Below are 19,173 nucleotides of genomic sequence, written 5' to 3'. Positions count from 1 at the left end.
CAGGTGGGGCAGTGTTTCCTTGCCTCCTCCCCCCAGACTGTCTTTCTGTTAATTGCCCATCATTGTCCTGCCGCATGACTCAGAGATAACTCCCTCCGGACTATCTTCTGTTAATGAGCCTAATCAACACTTGGCCTCATGACTCATTACCCCATTGTGAGATGCTCCACCCAGAGGGAGGAACCAAGCATCCCATCGTGGATATAAGCTAGGACTCTAAACACCAGAGACAACCCTTCCCACTGGATTTCCAGAGGACAGGAGCTACACAGCCACCATTGGACTTTCTGAGGAAGAGCAGACTCTTTTACTACAGGATCACCGCTTCAGAGGACTGCAGCCACCATTCTACCAGACTGCTACCACCACCCTGCCTAACAGGGTGTCAGGTTGTACCTTGACTCTGTCAGTTTGAACCAGTGTTTTCTTTTACTTGTTTTCCTTTTCTTTAACTTCCATTAAATTGTTATTCCGACTTGGTGCCTCCCACTGGTTTGTTTTCGAACTAGTACAGGCTAACGTTACCCAGACATTTGTTTGCGGCTGGGGGATGATCCACTCCTCAGTCGGCATGAAGGTTGGAAGAAGAAAGGTGAGGTGGACAATGCCCCTCATCATGGTGGGGGTTTAGTGTTGCTTACTTGAGCTGGATCTTTAGGGAAATAAATACAAATAAGTAAGCATGGCCACATCACCCACAATTCCCCTTTCTTAAATTAAAAATGGGCGAAGGAAAATTAGGGAAAAGGGGGACAAGGGAGACATTCAGGGAAAGGTAACAGCTGGAAAAGGGCGGCTAACTCTGTGTCTGAAATAGTCTTTCGGCGCCTTCTTTTCCAGGCTGCTTTGGGATGGGTGTCTTTGTTGATTTCTTTTGAGTGGGTTAGGTGCGGCTTGTGTTTTTTGCTGGCACCCATTTAGGACCAGCCGGGGTGGACACAGCAGTGTATCCCCTTCCCCATGCTAAGAGCTTGTACGGGCCCTCAATTTGATGGCTCTCAGGGTCCTTGATCAGCACCAGCGGATTCTCTTTTAGCTTCATTTTAGCCGAATTTTTGAAGTGCCGGTATACGGGAGGATCGGGCTCTTCAAATGAGCAGTTTAAGAAATTTATGGTGAAGAGCGCTTTACAGAGTCGCTCAATAGGAGAACTGGTCTCTGTTCCTCCCCGTTGCTGGGCAAGGACTCTTTTGACGGTTTGATGAGCTTGTTCGACGATCAATTGGCCCATAGGGGAATAAGGAATGCCTGTCGTGTGTCTGATGCCCCACATGTCGAAGAACTGGTAGAGATTCTTCGAGACATAGGCTGGTCCATTATCAGTCTTCACTTCTGCGTGCACTCCTAGTGTAGCAAACGCCCGCAGAAAGTGGCTCGTTACATCTTTAGCAGATCCTCCGCAATGTGCTGAGGCAAACGTAACTCCCGAGAAGGTGTCAATGGAAATATGGACATACTTGGATCTGCCGAATTCTGGAATGTGCATTACATTGGTCTGCCACAGTTGGTTGCTGTGGAGACCATGTGGGCACACTCCAGACCCTAAAGATGGAATTTGGTGTTTCTGACAGTTCAGGCATGTCACCACAATGGCCTTAGCTTGGCTGCGTGTCAGATGGAACATACGCACCAAGGCTGGGACATTCTGGTGGTATAACTGATGGCTTAACCTTGCCTGCTGGAAGATCCCTGGCAGGTTTGTAATTTGCACAGGGGCAGCTAAGGTATCAGCTCTCTGGTTTCCTTCTACTATGGGCCCAGGAAGGTCAGTGTCCGACGTGCATTATAAAGTATGGTTGCTTTCGGTGGGATAGCAGGGTGACCAGCTGCAAAAGCAAGCTGTATAATTTGGGGTTTGATGCTTCTTTCAACATGGAGTGTTCAGCTCTTTCCACAACACCCACAACATAGGCCGAATCACTGACTATATTGATTGGCTTATCCTGAAACCATTTAAAGGCTGTGACAACTGCGGCTAACTCTGCAATTTGAGGTGACCCCCTCGACCACCTCGACATCTGACTCCCACTCAGATGTCTGGGGGTTCCTCCAAGTCATGACAGACTTGTGAGAAGCTCCTGAGCCATCTGTAAAAAACAGTCAGAGCTTGGAGTGGCTTTTTGCTCCAACGTATTTTTGGCATCAACTTGAAATTTATATTTAGTAATTTATGAGTGGACAGGTGTGTGGACAGTTGCCCTAGGTAACTGTCTAGGGCAAACTGAAGACACTCGCTGTTTTGCAAAGCGAAATCAATACCTTGTAATTTAAAAGGCAGGTAAATGCACGCAAAGTCACACCCCGCAAGAACACAGAGGCAAGACCTAGCTTTCCGGATTAGCTGCACCATCAGCTCTTGTGGCGTTGTGATGCTTTTGGACAGCATGTGGGGCAGGAAGACCCATTCTATAATAAGAAGGGGTTCTTTGCACCGATCATCCCATTGGAATATTAAGCCCTGTAAGTGTGGTAACTTTCCCACTGGTAATGCAGGCTCAGGTCCACCCGGTGTGCCTGTCAACTGGAGAGTACCTCCTGTGCTTTACCTGTGGCCTCACGAGCTTCTGATGTCAATGAACGAGGAGAGTCTAACTCACTGTCGCCCCGGAGCATATTGAATAGTGGGGCAAGGGTCTCCGTGTCAATTCCCAGGAGTGGCCAGACCCAACTGACGGTGCTGCAGGGCTGCTGTAGATCATGGAGGGTCTTGGGCTCATCGGCGATGGTGAGCTGTTGGGGAACGACAGTAGATTTGAATTCGGAGGCCAAGGTAAGTCAGGGGACACAGGCGTTGCACTTTTTCTGGGTGGACTTCGAAACCTGTAACTTTGATCGCCCAAACAGTCAGATTAAAGGTAAAATCCAAGTGTGCCTCATCCTGAGCACACACAAGGACGTCATCCATATAGTGGTAAATGATTGCCTTGGGAGCCTGGTCTCAGACGGGTGCCAAGACCTGTGCAACGTACCACTGGCAGATGCTGGGGCTATTCTTCATACTTTGAGGTAGCACCGTCCAGTGATACCAGCGCATGGGGGCTTCCCAATTAATAGATGGCACAGAGAAGGCAAATTGTGGAGCATCGATAGGATCTAGAGGTATGTGGAAGAAGCAGTCCTTGATATCAATGACTGCCAGCTTCCACTCGCGGGGGAGCATGGACGGGGATGGCATACCTGGTTGCAGGGGTCCCATGTCTTTCATGACCGCATTGATCCTTTGCAGGTCATGGAGAAGTCTCCACCCGTTTTGCTTAGGTTTGGGTATGCCGAACACAGGGGAATTCCAAGGGCTATTTGTTGGAACTATGTGACCGTTGGCAAGCTCCTTCTCTACGAGGGACTCAAGAGCACGTAGTGTTTTAATGGATAGAGGCCACTGTTCCACCCACACAGGAGTGTTTGAAAGCCAATTGATGTGTGGGCGGTCACGCTCAACAGTGGCCCAGCCTAAAAATTTTGGCCAGGTGGAATGTGAATTTGAGCCCCCCATTGGGACAAAGTATCCCTGCCCCACAGGGTAAATCCCGCATCTATAAAAAAAAGGCCGGACATTTGCTAATCGTCTATTTGGGCCTTTGATCTTAACGTTTTGGGCGCTCTTTAAGGCCGCGACATTACCTCCAACTGCCACGATGCTCCCGGCCATTGGTTCCAGTTTCTATGACTGAGGCCACTCTCTGCGAGAGATAACTGTAACATTGGCCCTGCTATCCGCCATGCCTGTCATGGAAACTGGTTGATCCCCCTGGCTGAACTCACAGTCCATGGTTGGACTATTGGCTCCAAGCACTTCTGCCCAGAGAACGTGCAGCTCCTTTCCAGATGTCAGGCAATCCATTGGGATGACAAATCCTTGTGTGAGCATGGCACCCTTCAGGAAAGACAAAGGAATGTTGTTATATATGGCCAGAACCCCAAGTCTCCCCGCCTCCTGTTTTACAAAGGAAGGGCAAACTTGGAGTCCTGGGCACTCTGTTGTGGACAGTCCGGTGACAAAAAGTCTTGATTCAAGCAGGACAGCTATGTCTGTCTGCGCTTGGACTATTGCAGATCCGTCTTTTTCTTCATGGAAGCTGGCAGCCAAAATGAGGGGCACAGGCTTGCCTAGCTTCCAGGTGATAAAGTCCATTGCAGCCTGCAGTAACTCTTCTTCTGATGGCGTGGAAGAGATAGCTACTGTCGTCACATTCGGATTAGATGGGGTAATTGCTGCCGCTCTATTTCTGTCTGGGCACGGAGCGTCTTCACGCTGGCATTTCAGTTTCCCAGTGTTGAATGTGGATGCTAAAAAGCTAGGAGCAGAGGAATTTTCCAGCTGCTGAAGCATTTTGTGAAGTTTTCCTTTCTCATGCAAGCAAGCTGAAAACAGTGTAGAGATTTTTGTAAACCAAGACTTTATCTCTGTACCTGGGGTTTGTTTTTCGTCTTGTTTTGGTATATTGAAAAAATATTTTGAATGGGTGTTAGAGAACCTCAACCAATCCTTCTAAGGGGTGGTTGGTCAAAGGACCAATGACGTCTTACCACTCTTGCAGACCACGTTATATAAACCTGTTTATAATTAATTAAATAGAGTTATTCTCCTTGGATCTGTGTCGTGATTCTTGCTGTTTCTCGGCAAAACAGTGACAGTTGAAGGGTGGGAACTTGGCCGATGGCTGCAGCAACAACCTTGACCCTGACCACTGGGTCCTGGAACAAGAGACTTAGGTGGAGATGTTAGTTGCCAGGGTGCCTTACAATCTTTGGACCAATGTCCCATCTTCCCATATTGATAACATTTTCCTGGGGGCCATTGGTCTTTTCTACTGCTGCTGCAAGTCCTCCCCTGGTGTTATTGGGGTGGACAGTGACTAACTCCACACAGGCCTCCACCATTAGATCTAACATATGTGGACGATCCAGGGGTAGAGCTCTAATCACTGCTTTACAGGCCTCATTCACCCAAGCAAGCTCTATCAAGAGCTGATCCTGGAACTCTGTTCCTTTGGTCTGGGTGTGAACGGCTTGCGTAAGGCGATCTACAAAACTTACAAATGGCTCTGATCTTCCCTGGACTATCTGTGTGAAATGCGTCATCGGGGAGATGGCAGTAGAAGCAGATTGCAAGGTTGTTAGGGCAGCTTGTTTAACATCTTGCAGAACAGGCTCTGGGATGTTAGCAGCCTGGTCTTGGGGCTTGGTCCATACACCCTGCCTGCAGAGATGGTCCAATGTGATAGTAGCTAATTGTGGGTTGTTTGAATATGAGCTCAAAAGCTCTGTTAGCGACCTTTTCCATGTCCTTTCCCAGAGGACATATTCTGTCAGGAAAGGAGGCATGCCATAACACTTTTGATATCAAATGGGACTATGACCCTGGGGGCAAAGGATGCAAGGAGCAAGCTCCAAAAATACTGAGAGTCTCGGCCAAATTCTTTAGCAGCTTTACAAAGCTCTTTTAGATCTGATTGAGGAAAAGGTTCCCACTGGAGGTAGGCCCTGACTCTGTGATAAATCACTAGAGCGGCCCTTACTGTTTGTTCCGGTTCTGGCACCCTGCTCTCAGCGTCCCCACTTCCGGGCCAGGTAGCGTGGGAAGCAGAAAGGGGAGCGTGGGAACAATGTCAGTTGCTGGTGGGTGGGGTATCCAGTGGAAGGAGAGGGGTGTGGGGGGACAGGGTTTGGGAAAGGGGAGGAGTGAGGGAGAGGGAGGGACCTGATGGTCTTGGGAGGTGGCAGAGCGGTGGGAGGAAGAACAAAGGGGGGCTTAGAGGAGGAGCTTTGCATAGCAGCGGGAAACCTATCTGAGGGAGAGCACAAAATGGAGGGTGACTGACTCTTGCCCAAAATGTCAGGTGCTGCTGTCAGACACTCAACACCATTTTGAGGAGTCAAGAAAGGGTTGAGGGATGGGAAGGCATAGGATGGTGGAGGGGTTGGAGGAGGAGACAAAAGGATTGTAATTGGGGGGTCCAACAAACCCGTGCCTAGGGAAGAGTGGGGACACTGGGGAGGAGGATGGGTTGTGGGAAGAGCTCACGCTGGGGTGCGCAGTACCTGCACGAGAAGGGCAAAGAAGGGTTTCAGAAGGGTCAGGGAGTCGGGAGCAACCCCGCGACAGGGGCTGGGCTACCTCTTCTGAACCAGTCTTACCAGGAGCATGGGGGGGAAGGAGAGCGGGGTGCGGGAGAGGCCAAGGGAAGAGAACTGGGGCCACCCTCTGCCCTGGACCTCTTGAGAGAGTTGATGACTGCTGCACACAGGGGCATGTAAGGATAAACTTTTCTTTCCCCCATGGCAGCAACTTCTCCCAACCGCTCCCCCACACAGACCCAGAAATTAATATCCACTGCCCTATCAGCAGAGGAACTGGGGAAGTAGTGGAAAACCCACCACACAAACCTCTTCAAGAGGCCCTTTGAAAACTTAAAGCCATAACCTTCAAGGGAACCCGCAACTTGGACATAAAAACTCCATGGTACTAGGGACAATTTGTGCCCCATAGTACTACTTCCTCCACCAGCTGTAAAAAGGCAGAATGAAAACAAAATTCCCGGGTACAGCCCCTTCCCGGTGAACTTGCTCTTCTTGGTTGGACCTACACCGAGGCAGAGGTCCTGAGGTACCCCACCAAGGAGAGGCAGAGGTTCACGAGCTGCCCACACCGCGTGTGTTACCCTCCCCAGGAAAGCTTACCGGCTGCTGGGGCTTCTCTGGAACACAACACGGGTGTGGTGGGGGTTCTCTCCTTCTCTCTTGTGGAGCTGCTCGCTTGCATGTTAGCAGCAGTGCTCTCCGCAAGAGGCAGTCAGCACTCAAGTGCAGACTCTCGCTGTTCGGGCGACAACACTGCAATCCACAGCAGCCACAACAGGTGAAGACAAAGTCCGAGTGGTCATTGCCCCACACTGGGCACCAGCTGCCGGAGTGGTGGCCGAGTGGCTAGCTCAAACGTCACCAGCACCAGGCAATTGCCTCGCCCAGTATGGCTGCAGGAGACGAGTGCTGACTATGCACGAGAGGCTAGGCGAGGTCCTAAATGAGGCTCGCCTCAGCCACTGGTGGGCAGAGCACAGGGAGAGATGAAGGAACGAGGGACTCTTCTCAGGAGAACAGGAATGGGTTTATTGGAGCAAATCAAAGGGAACACCAAGAAGAGCAAAAGAGAGCCTCTGACAGGGGGTTTTATACTCCCCAGCTCAGGGCGGAGCGAACATAATACAGCCAATAACAGCGCAGATAGGGGGTGTTACATAGGCGGGGATATACACAACTTATCCAATGGGGAGTGGGGTAGGCAGGGAGGGTGAATGAAGGCCAGTAAAGGAGCAATGAGGTAAGGTAGGGAGGGGAGCAGGGTGCCTATCGCAGATGTGCAGGGTGGCACGTCTTTCCCACCACAGCTAACGGACTTTCCCGCCAAGCTGCTTGAGGGCAGCCATGTTGGGGTGGGTGGCCATTTTATGGTTCCTGGGCCTCAGGGGGGCTGAACCACTGAACCTTTGTCCAGCTGGGTCCAGGACACCATGGCGGGAACCGTGGCCCACCATAACACAGGAAGGCACTTTTTGATTGGATTTTCTACCAAAACATATAGTGAAGGCTTCACAAGTCCATAAAATGGTCTCTTTTATGAGACCATTTTTACTCTTTTACTCTTCAGGAAAGAGTATTAGATGGAGAGGGTTTCTCTGTGATGGTAAATCAGGCTAGTGACAAGAGCCAGCAGGTCCCAGATCAGTTAGGCAGGAGCTGGATTTCGTTTTGGAGCCCAACTTCAAGCACCGAGGGACGTGTTCAAAGACACAGCTATGCTCCTAACTGAGATTTGTGGCTTTGAAAATGTCCTTCCTAAATTTCAGTGCAATCTCCCTGCTCTTGGTAGATCATGAGACACTTTATAGTCTCCTTTTATGTTTACCTCCAGGTAAACATGGGGGAGAAACACCTTTCATTGGTGCAGATTACAGTGAAATGAGGCCATGGGATACTCAAGGCTTATAACCAGGATTTCTGACTGATCGTTCCAAGAAGTTTATTACAATAACAGGATAAAAGCATCAACTGATGAGGGATATACATGAACTGAGCTGGTCAATGGGGCATCCAGGTCCTCCCCTACTCATGGCATCCTTGTTTCACCTTCACCTGGGAGGCTGAATGGCTCTGGAAAACTTACGGTTGATGACTTACTGAGAGGACAGATACTAGCTAACAAAAGTTAGGATATTTGGCTTTATTGCGTATAATTTAAGTTTTGTTTTGGTTTTTTTTTTATTTTATTCCATCCCAATAGGACTTAATTCTCTCTAAAACATTAAATATGCTTATAAACATTACTGAAATAATGTTACTATATTTAGCAATTCACTCCATCCCCCATTTTCTTTCCAAGATGAAATATTAGAGTACCTGTAAAGAATTTATTCAACAGTTTTGTTATGAAAGCATACCAAAAAGTTTTCAGCCCCCAAAGAGGCAAAGTTCCAAGCTAAAGAAGATAAAACAGACACAAAGTAATTATTAATATTCAGATTTGCCTGTCAGACAGTGAATAAAGATAGTAATATTGAACATGGATTTTCCTATATCAAGTAGCTGCGTTGCCTCTGTTGTATGGCTAGACACAGTGATCTCAATGGACTTTTTAACCTCCGTAATTCTATATAAACACATGAAAATCAAACAATATAAAAGAAAAGGCAAGAGAAACTCACTTTATTTTTGTTAACACTTGGATAATTTTAGATTAAAAGTAAAAACAAAATAAGCATCTTCTAGAGTGTGCTGTTTCCCAAGAGAAATCTATAACCCATTGACCTCAAAAAAACATCCTCAACATCTTTTGGATCTTTGGATTTCCCTGTACCAACTCAACACTGAGAAAAAAGAATTAGCAAGACTTGTGGTTGAAGGAGTTCAAATTGATGGAGCACACCTGACCAGCACAGCCCCAAACCTGCTCTTCATTTTCAAGAATGATGCCATTCCCTCTGCAGTTACAGCTCAATCATGCTGTCAACAGGAGTTAATTGCAGATATGAAGGACTGTCCTAACTATAAGAGATGAACGATTACTGCAGAACCTCATGGGGTTTAAATTGAGGAAATTTTAGTTGCAGGAAAATCTCCTAATGACTGCCATCAAGGAACATGTGATCGTGGAGTTGTCAACAAGAGGCATCTGAGCTCCCTTTTGGGAGTATTCTGAAAAGCTCCTAATTGTTGATGAGGAGAAGTGCTAGGTCTTTTGATTAAAGTGGTTAAAGTAATCTTCTGATACAGAAATTTCCCATTCGATACGAGTTCTTCTGTGATTATTGTAAGAGCAACTATTTATTGGACTGACAGGGGTTTGGTACTTAAGGGATTGCAGCACTTGAACCCAGACCTTCTATATTGCAGTGAGGGTGATAATCACCCGGCCACAGTGGATATTGCCCCCTTTTCTGTCTCTATTCCTCCTTCCACTGCTTCTCTCAAAGTGTCTTGTTTCAATTATAATGCAAATTAAAATCCATTTCCATTTATGAAATGAATCTTTGTTTTCTGGACAGTCTTAATCAAAACCCCAAGCCAGGCTCTGTTTCTGTAGTTCTCTTTGGGGCTGATTTCAGTTGTCTTTAAGGCAACTTGCTGCCATTGCAAAGAGCACTCAAAGCACTGGGTATTTCAAACACCATTAAACTTGCTGGAAGACCAGAGTGTTTGAAAGGCTTTAGCAGTTTTATCCAAGCCTTCTGTGGTTGAATTATGTGCCCTTGAATTACACACATTTACCATAGACCCTCACTAAAAATATTAGATGTTTTTTGGATTTTCTCCAGAGACTTCACTCACTATGAATACAAAGTTTCCTGAATATAGTTCTGAGTTTTCTCTTGTGTCTTCCTGTAAGTTTACTCCTTGTCTGCAATTCTGCCACTATTCAAGTTTATGTCAGCGGCTGACACCACGACTTTCCCAGGTTTGAGGAGAGGAAGCAGTGTTGGTCTCCCTTCCCAGCCCCACCATTTTGATGCACAATTAAGCAAAGCTAAAACTAGAAATTATTTCAGAGAAGCACATTGGAAAACATGGCAAGAAGGAGGCGACTCAGCCCCTCGATTCCCTCCAGCCATGGAGTGACAGTTTCAACAGTGAACTTAATCCCTGTTTAATCCAATCTTCCCAAGCTAAATATTTCTTTTGATCTTTAAAGAGGAAAAGATATCATTTTCTCAAATTCTTTATGTCAGAGGAATATATTATCTGGAAATGAAGCCCTTCATGTGTCAGAAGGCCTCCATCACCTATTGTTGCATTTTCCATCTTCCTTCTGTGGCCAACTTTTCTTACCCTCTTCCTTTTGTTAGTGTCCACCTGGAAGAAGCTGCTTCAGCAGATCTGTTATAAACTGGAATCAGGATGGCACATATAAAACTCTAAAAATGGGTGTATTTCTAAAATAATGGTGTTTGCCTACATCTTAAGGAAATTAACTGTTTGTGATGTTGTGAGTGGCAATTAATTTCCCTGCCTAAGTAAGATAGCTCACCTTTCAAGCTGGAGAATCACTTCCACTGAACTCTTGTAGAAATTTAGATCTAGACACAATGCTGATGTAAGTTATAGCTGTCAATTTTCATGATTTGATTATGTAAAGACTATGAAAATAAATTCGTTTTACTGTTTCCTTTTTGTGTGTGTGTGTGATATCTCTTCTTTGGATTTTTTTGTTCCTCTGTGGTGCTTTTTCTGTTTTCCCTTTTCTTTCTTGTCTTTTTTCAAAAGAGAAGGACATAAAATATTTTCTCTGAGTTCTCCTGCCCATTGCAGTTGCTGATGGGTTCTCAGCTTGGGTATTCATCAGGATTTCTACCTGTCCTGTCCAGATTAAATGCATAGCAGAAAAATATATATTTATGATATATATATATCAATATATATTTATGAAATTAACATAATAATATAATATATTGCCATGGGTTAACCATCAGTATAGAAATACTGGTAGCTGATCCATGGTAAACAGTGATGTTTAAGTTCTTCTCTGCTGTGCACTAGGCCAAAACCTAGTGATACTCAGAGTGTTCCCAGGTAAGCCACACTGGGGAAATGATGCTGTGCTGTTCACCAGTGACTTCTTTTGTCAGATTGTTTTTCTTTTCCCCAACTTGCTGCCACGATTATGGAAATTATGCTGAGGGAGCAGTAACACTGCTTTCTGGTCAAGAGAGGCTGGATTTGCTCCTAAAAGCTGAAGGGACAAAACCTCCTTAACAGTTACTAGTTCTATTACAGGTCTAGAATTAAAAATAAGCAGGCACCAGAAAAATATTCTGCCTTAGTTGGAATCAAGCCTTTTATTTCTTGAAAAAAAAAAAATTAAAATCTCCATAATATGATGCTTAGGATTTGGGGGTTTGTTCATGAGTAATCTGCTCTCCACCATAGGCAGCTACATTTTGCATTGAACTTTTCCTCATACAATTGCACAGGTGAAAATGAACCCCATATTTACCACATCTGGCTGAACCATCTGCATGTTCATGGCATTGATATGGTTTTGACCTCAGACTGCAGGCTGGCGTTTTTTATTTAGAGGCATGTCAGTACAGTGACATTTAGATTTGACTTGCTTTGGTCACTCTGTGCTCTCTGTTGATCAAACCTGCTGTACTGTGGATAGGTTAGCCTCCTAAGCTGTATATTGTATTAATACTAGTGATAAGAGAGCATCCGTTGGTGTTATTACTTGTGGGAGGTATACTTACAGCTTTTTACTGGCTAGGCTAGTGGTTTAATGCCTTAGAAAGCCTCGAGCAGCCTAGAGAGGTAGCATGGGCAATCCAGCATTTCAGTAGCTCCAAAAGCAGTAACTGTATTAGCTGCAGAGCTGATACCACCAGCAGAAGCAAAGAGGGAGAAATATAGCTCTTAGCCTGCTTAATTTCCCGCAATTAGAAGCTTTCAAAGAAACAGAAGCACACAGACATTCACAGAAAGAGTTGCTGCAGGGCCAAAAGAGAGCGGGCCTCGCTTGATCCTCTCTTTTATTCGGAGAAGGGGAAAGGGGAGGACTGGGGGCGGATCCAGGGTGACCGGCCAATCAGACACTGCTGCTAAAGAGTTTGAGTTACATTTAGTTTTGCCCGGGCTTTGGAACAAAGGAGTTCAGAGCACATGTCAGAGGCAAGTGTCTTGGGGAGGGGAAGCTCGGAACAGGCAGCAACAATTACTGATATACATCTTTAGCCCATTAAAATGCAAATATTAAGGTGTGCAATAGATAGAAATCTCTGCAACTTAAAGCACCGAAAAGGCTGGCTAATTATGACTCCAACTATTTTTTCAGATAAGTGAGCAGTAAGTCATTATAAAATTCGTAATGTGAATCCTTTTATTTCCCTTGTTCCCTGACTATTGAGCTGCAGATAATCTCATAAGGCAGTCTCAGTTTCCAGAATGAGTGCCCAAGGGTTTATTCATTATTCTAAATTTGAAAGCAAATAGAGCTATGAAAACCAACCCATAGTTCCTATTATTTGACTAAAGCTACATAAATATATACAGCCCCAAGATGTGTAATTTATATCAACAAGACCCAAGATCAAAGATTTTCTTATCATGTAACTATCAGATGCCTCTTCAGTTTGCAGGGATGATTTTTGGGTAGTCCTGTTTCTGGTATCTTCTATTTCAAGGTTCAGCAAGTACTTAGAGATTTATGCCATTAAATATTACTCAAGGACACATCTGACCTCTTTGCCAGCACAGTGCCGCCCTTAGAGGACAGATATTTTAGAAGTTGCCTAAAACCCTTTCATATACCAGCACCCCATGGTCTCCCAGGAATTTCCTCCCCTGAGCACTTAACTCTGGTGAGCCATTACACCACTGCAAACATGCCAGCAAAAGAATATGTTTTTATCATAATACAGTCAGAAATTTCCAGGATCATTTGTGCAATGGCATTTATGTATGCTTGAGCCTGAATGTCAATTTTTATATGTGTGAATACTCAGCAGGCAAAGTGTGCTATAGATTTCACTCCATCTGAATTTACTTTCCCACTGAAGCGTCTCTTGATCTGGTTGTCTGGTATTTTTATAGTTAATCCTGTTTGAACACAGATGGCCCCATTGTGTTGCAGTCTACAGAATGAACGCAGTTGCTGTGATTAAATAAAGATACAGGAACAATTCAACCTTCTACTTCACAACTTATGATCTTCTCCCTTAATACGACATTTATGATAACCATTTTTCTCATTTTCCCAGGTTTCAGCTCTTTTGGCCAGGCGATTAACTGTGTATGTGTTAAGTCAGACATAAGCCCTCGGCAATATGGCAGAGCAGCTTTGTAATAAAGCAGGTCTCAGTATTTGCTCCAAACTGAAGAGAAAACTTTTCTTTGAGTTAAAGTTTAGTTAACTTTCCTTGTGTCAATTTTTCTTTGACTCTATTTGAAGAGTCCACCTCCAGCTGGCTTTTGAGACGCAACCAAGATCTTTGAAAGATCAACAGCTACATCAAAGGAAGAACAGAGAGCAGTGCCAATACAGCAGGTTAAACAGGAAAGTCAATGTCAGGGGCTTTAATTACAAAAATGACACTGTATGGCTGCACTGATGTACTTTGTGATAGTTGTATGCAGCGCTGGAGAAAGGCAAACCAGATAACCTCTGCATAGGGTGCATACCAGGAGAGATTTATAAATGGCACTTCCTGTTCCAGCTCCTGCTGACTTTAGGGCACAGAAGGAAGCAGTCCTGAACCCCTTTTCAGTGGGCACTGGGGACCATCTATCATCAGTGTGGGTTTGGGGTCCTCTCCCACAAAAATGTTCTCTGCCACTCGGATTCAGTGAGAGCTGGAAGGCAGCAGGTGAGTACTCCTTGGCCACAAAACATTTGAACTCCTCTCAAAAGGCAAATTCAGTTCCACGGTCTTGGAAAAGGGGCTCTTTAGCTCTTTGAGGGATGGGGGACTGGAGAGAAAAACGAGAGTGTCTCTGTTAAAAAAAAATATGTTCTGGTTTTGAGGCCTTTTCTAAATGTAATTGTACAAGTGCAGCTCCCTTAGTGGCTGCTGCTGGAGACTTTACAAGCAGAGAACTAAACACTTTTATGCAAGATCCCCTTCCATGCACATAGCTGCTGGCCCGCCTGCTGGGCCCTGTGTCCTGGCCTTCCAGGGTACCTTATATAATGGGGATTTTTACTTTCAAGCTATCAAGTAACAGAATAAAGCACGGGAGGCAAATGCTTTTGCAAATTAAAAAATAAAGGTGGGGGGGAAAAACCCATCCAGACCTCAACACTGCTTATGCATGGGTGAGTTGTTCCACAATTTGCTCATGGCCATCGCCTGGAGCCTCTGCCTGCAGGAGTGTGTGAGCTGGTACCAGTTCAGGATCTCTCCCTCCACTGGTTTTGGGAGCATCTGACTTTCAGATTTGAAGTGCCTGGCTTGAATCCTGCTTTCTGAGACAAGCCTTTGCTATGGAGTCATTCTGAGGTGTGGGTGGCATTTCTTTTTGTGTTAAGCTATAGTGGAGGGGAGACCAGCTAATGCAGACAAAATTGGCTTTTTCTGCACCTGGCCACTTCAGATCAATGAGAAGATCTATGGAAACCCTCAGCCTGGAGAAAATAAAGAAAAAACAAGGGGAAAAAAGAAAAGCTTTGTCCTGAGTGATCGTTTAAATCCTTCTGACAGCCTTGAAAATGGAATTTCACTTTCTCCTCCACAATTCTATCCTAGATTGTTTACTCTTATCTGCAAGCTTGTCTTCACTAGTTTTTCACATTCAGTTAATTGATTGATTGCCACAAGATTGTTAGTTACTACAATTGCAAATCTGCCTGGGTGCTTCCCTAACATTTGTGGCAGTGCTGTTACCCTGAGCCATGTCCCCATATTAACTCTGGAAAAATATTGGAAAAGAAAAACCTGTAGCATCTTTCTACCTGTTGGTCTGTGTCTGTATAATATCCACAAACAATCTCTAGATGTAGCAAATATTCAGGCCAAATTTGTGGCGGAGGAAGTAAAGGTGAACAGCAGGACTCAAGTAATACATTAAAATACTGATTTCTACAGTGGAGATTGTTTGAATGTATGCTGAATACAGCACAGGCAGCAAACTGTGGAGGAGCATCTTTAAATTAAAACTATAAGTTTAACTATGTCTTAGCAGAAAGCAATTACCCAGGCTGAAATCTGACCCAGCCATCAGAATTAATACACCATCATTCTTGAAGAAAAGGCCTTTGGATATTTAGATTTCATAAGCAGATAGAGGACTGGGTTTATATCTTAGGGGAAAAAGACAAATAGTAAATGGGAGTAGCTCTTGCAGTTGGCTTATTGCAGAAGACTATTAAGATGTCATCCTATGTATGGCTAGTGCCACATTTCCCATCACCTCTGTGGCACTTTACAGCATCATTGCAGATGTGGTTAACACCTTTGCCTGTACAGCTATGATGTTTGCATGCATAATATGAAACATCTTGCCCATAAAACTTTTTTTCCTCTTATATAATTTGTTGTGCCTGCATACTGGGATATATTTTTATTCAATCTTTTACATATAAATGAGTTTTATTGAATAAATGTTGCCATTGTCCATTCTCCACACCATATTTTAGCTCTGTAACTTTAGTGAGTTTATGATTTGTCTTCGATTCTATTGCAGTAACAAGTTTGTTTATTGCTTTTTAAATCTCCTGCACTGACACTGTGTAAAATTAAGGACATGGTTAAATTTTTTATAGTTTCAGAGTGTTTTTAAAATTTCACATTTTCATTAAATAAGATGATCAGTGTCACAAATCAAACCCAAGACACCATGGCTAGATAGGTCTGCCCTTGTGGCAAGTTGCCGCACAGTTTTAGTGAGAGGATTGAAATACTGTATAAGCATTTTCATCTAGGTTTATTGTTTTTCATTTTGTTTTACAAGTCCATGTAAATCCGAGCTGGGAATCAGTGGAGGTGTGTGGCTGGCCATATTTGAAGATATTTTGAGTAAACCAACTTCCTTTCCTCTTGGAAGGCAGAGGATGTTTATGTGTATATGAAACATTAATGCCAAGGCAGTGTGGATTTGAACAGGCTCGTCAGTTCCTATTATTGACAGAAACTAATTACACAGCCCAGTCTCAGGGCTAATACATGCACAAATAACGTAACTATAACAAGAGAGGTCTGCAAACATTCAAAATAAAATGAAAAACCACAGGTCCTAATCCTCCTCTTCCTTAAATCAACAGTAGCTTTGCATTTTGGTCTGACGGGTTGTAGTGGTATCTGTAAACCAGCACCAGCTCTGAAAAGTTCTCTGGCTGGTAGAGCTCAGGATGGGACTGGAGCAAACGGGGGTGGAATGGGCTGGGCAGGGCCCTCATGTGCTGTTGAGGTCAATCCAATATCATGCTAGGGGCAAGATCACATCTTCAGAAAAGACAAACATTGTGCTACTTTCAAGTGTCCTTATGCTGGAGGCTACTAGGCTTCATAGACCATTTCCAGAATCTTTGTATCATCAAGGTTTAATATAAAGTTAATTAAAATGTGATTTATCACAGATTTCCTAATGTAAAAAACTTTGGGGTTTTTTTAATAGTGCTGTAGTGACTAAAATTGTACTTGTATGTGCAAGCACGGGAATGGATTTGTGTTCTGTGTGTACCTCAGGTTTTAATGGGGAGACTTGTAATAGTGAAAATGTTAATTATTGCAGGAAAATCTGAGACTAAGGCGAATGAAAGACTTTCAAACAGCCTTTTCAATAATGTAATGAACACACATTTTTCCTTTTTAATCTTTGGTCTAGTAAATGGGGGATGTGTCCATCCCTTTGACTGCAGCACTGGGGATACTTTTCAGCTTATAAAATGATCCTTGCGGCTATTTGGCTCCATTTCATTTGTGCTCTCTTCCGAGCACAGAAATGCTCTTGTCTGCTAAAGGTGGTTATTGAACTCCTCTCATACTCTATAGCCTTTCCTACAAAGCTTTACATTATAGGGTCAAGAGAGAGGACATCAGATAAAAAATGAATCACAGCCCCTACATTCCCAGGTAATTCAGTGTATTAAGGAAATAGAGAAATTTCCATGGGAGGGAAATGGCAAGTAAATACCCATTGAAACTAATGGCAGGACTCCCACTGCCTCAAATGGTGTGAGAGTCTGACCATAACTCAGACACCACTGAACTACTGCTGCTGTTCCAGGGAAGGTTAGTGAGGTTAGTTATTGCCAGCACAGGGACAGGGAGGAATTCAGGGGCGGGGGAGATGTTCCAGGGTGAGAGGAAATAGCAGAATGAGTGAGTCCTTCTCCCTCGGCCGGGAAGTGAAAGAGCAACACAAGAATTGGGACTGCCACAATCTGACGGAAATGGGAAAACAAATTAACTCCAGCAGTAAGGTGAAGGTGAGTTTCTTCTTCTGCCTCCCCAGAGCATGAGAGAACCAGGACCCAAACAGCAGCAAGGCTGGCTTGTATCTGCTTCCTGTGTGAATGCTAATTCTGTCAAAGCAATATTGGGAGTTTTTTGGGTGCTGAGCTTGGTTTTGTTTTTTATGTGCCTCAGCACCCAAAATAAGGGCACTACATTTAACATCTATAGGTTGGATTCAGGTCTTTACAATGAAAAAAGTGCATTTAAAGGCTTTGCTTAAAAAAGAAAAAAGAAAATATAGATGCTATTTTGTTCTTCTTTATCACCCCTCTTGCTGCACTATCTGCATTTCTTCCAGTAGCACTTTCACTGTTGTGGCTAACATCTGACACATGTTTCATTCTTCCTATTGTGCAGTATTTCAAAACCAACAGTAAATTCTTTGCATAATGTATAGGCTGCTTTCCTTGGAGGAAAATTGTGCTATGCTTCAGGAACCAGGCTCTGCCTGCACTCAGCGATACAGCTCTGCTCGCAAACCCAAGCCGCTGCTCCCCAGTGAGGTGTTTCATGTCTAAAAATGTGGGGATGTTTTATGAGGTCCACACTCAGCCTATGATCTCGACTGCTCCCCAGCTGCTTCTTTTGGTGTCTTTCCTAGAGATAAAGGTGTGTCTGAAGCCCTTGCAGGCATATCCCAGTGAGCTGAGAGGTTGCTCAGCTTGGCTAGCAGTGACTGCAGGAAACTCAGGGAAATCTTTCCCGAGGAAATCTGCTGGGAATATAATTAGGTGCCAAGCCCATGGTGAGTTGCATGCTGCTACAGTCAGCCTAGTTTAACTAAAAACGTTATCTTAAGTGAGTGTAACCCGAGCTTTGGCACTGATGAAGGAATGCACTGAGAGTGCAGCCACGTGTAGAGCAGTCAGGGGTGAGGGGCTGCAGCAGCATCCTAAGGATTCCTGCACTTGGCTGTATTGTAAGAGGAGAATGACATTGAAATTACTCATACAGAAGCAACAGCTGCTGGGAGGATGCTTATTTGCAGTGTGGCTGTAACCATATTTTGGAGCTGGCGAATGATGTTAGGTCAAATACTCCAGGGGTCAGGCCTGATTAAGATGTTGGTATCGGATTCCAAACTAATTATGCAGGGAAAGTGAGCTCTGTATCATTATGTGCGAGTTGTTGCATACAAAGGTAATGCACACAGGTTCGTGCAGTGGAGGGAGACATGATCATGATGCAAATGCTGTGCTGGAGTCAGCAGCCACCCAGCCTGAGTCAAGCAGCAAAGGGGCCAAGCAGCCCCAGTCACTCAGAGCTACAAAAGCCAATTGAACAGTGACTTATTTTCGGGGAAGTAGTGGTGTGCCAGATGATATTCCATGATGTGTCAGCTGCCTTGTTCATTGTAAATAATTCACTCTGTGAATTGTATCTGTGCACTGAGGGTATCCTGCAGCCACCCTGCTGATCATCCCCATAGCACAGTGGCCACTGCATCCAACCAGCACCAAAACCACCACGTATTATTGAAACACCTAGGAATCCTTCCTCCAGCTTACAGCAGCTACTTACTTTGTGGTGATGCTACTCCTGTTATACAGTTCCACCAAATATTTTATGTTGAGCCACAACCCAATTTTTCTGAGAAGCAGCATTTAATAGTTATTCTTGCTCCCATGGACACCTGTGGCCAGTTCCACTGAACTCGTGGTCTCAACTGGCATTGCTTAAACCAAGGGGCAGACATCCATGATAGAAATTATAAGTGTCTCCAAGGGTATAA

Source organism: Corvus brachyrhynchos, unplaced genomic scaffold (genome assembly GCF_000691975.1).
Source record: "Corvus brachyrhynchos isolate BGI_N302 unplaced genomic scaffold, ASM69197v1 scaffold381, whole genome shotgun sequence".
Taxonomy (NCBI): Eukaryota; Metazoa; Chordata; class Aves; order Passeriformes; family Corvidae; genus Corvus; species Corvus brachyrhynchos.
Note: the sequence above shows the minus strand (reverse complement) of the source record.